The sequence below is a fragment of the Spermophilus citellus genome (assembly GCF_964194105.1).
Source record: "Spermophilus citellus genome assembly, chromosome: 14".
Lineage (NCBI taxonomy): Eukaryota > Metazoa > Chordata > Mammalia > Rodentia > Sciuridae > Spermophilus > Spermophilus citellus.
This window is the reverse complement of record NC_138194.1, coordinates 87,096,477-87,097,472: the sequence shown is the minus strand read 5'-3', so window position 1 is coordinate 87,097,472 and position 996 is coordinate 87,096,477.

Genomic DNA, 996 nt, shown 5'->3' with positions numbered 1-996 from the left:
TGTGTGTTCTCTAAATACCATAAACATGTATTGCTTTTATAATCAGAAAAAGGATAATAAATGTTTTTTAAAAGTGGGTTGGGATATCTAATAGCATTTCCTGGTTTGAGGAACTTTGATGGTAACCCATCTTGCCACTTCTCCCTCAAATTCATCTCGTTTCCTAATTTTCATAACTTAGATTCTGCGAATCTTTTATTACATTGGTACTGTTACATTACAAACTAGAGCCACTAAGCATAATTGCCACAGTAGATAACAGAAATATGTATAGTTCCAGTTCCAATATTGATAGTCATTTGGGGCTATAAAAGGACTGGAGATCTTTTAAGGTGGTACCTTTTAGGTTTTGCTGGCCCTATGGTCAGTTATCCAAATCCTCCTCAACTCTGCTATCTTAGCACAAAAGCATCCTTAGGCAATACGTAGACAAAAGTGTGACTGTGATCCAGTGACACTCTATTTATTGGCAGTGAAATTTGAATTTTATATATTTTTCACATTGTGGAAAATGCTCTTCTTTTGATATTTTCAAACATTTAAGAAATAAAAAGCCATTCATAGCTTACCAGCATTACAAAACATCCAACGAATCAGATTTATTCTGCAGGCCATAAATTAATGACCCCTGCTCTTTTAGGAACCTATTGACTTATTTGTACCATGGAATAACTGACACCTAATTTTTGAGCATGAACTTTACTATGTGTTAGGTGTTGTCAGAAGCCGATTTTATAGGTTAACTATTTTAGGCACCATATCAGTTCCAAGGGGTCCCACTGTTACTGCCATTTTACAGGCGAGGAAGCAGAGTCTCAAGGGAATTTGGTAACTTCAGATAATAATACCAGTAAATTGCAGGGCTGGAGTTCAGTGTCCAGGCATCCTGACATCAAGGTTACCCTTCATACTAGTGGCTATTCACTGTGTTGTCCATAGTCCAGCAGCATCAGCCATGTCTGGGAATTTGTTAGACATGCAAATTCATGGCCCTAC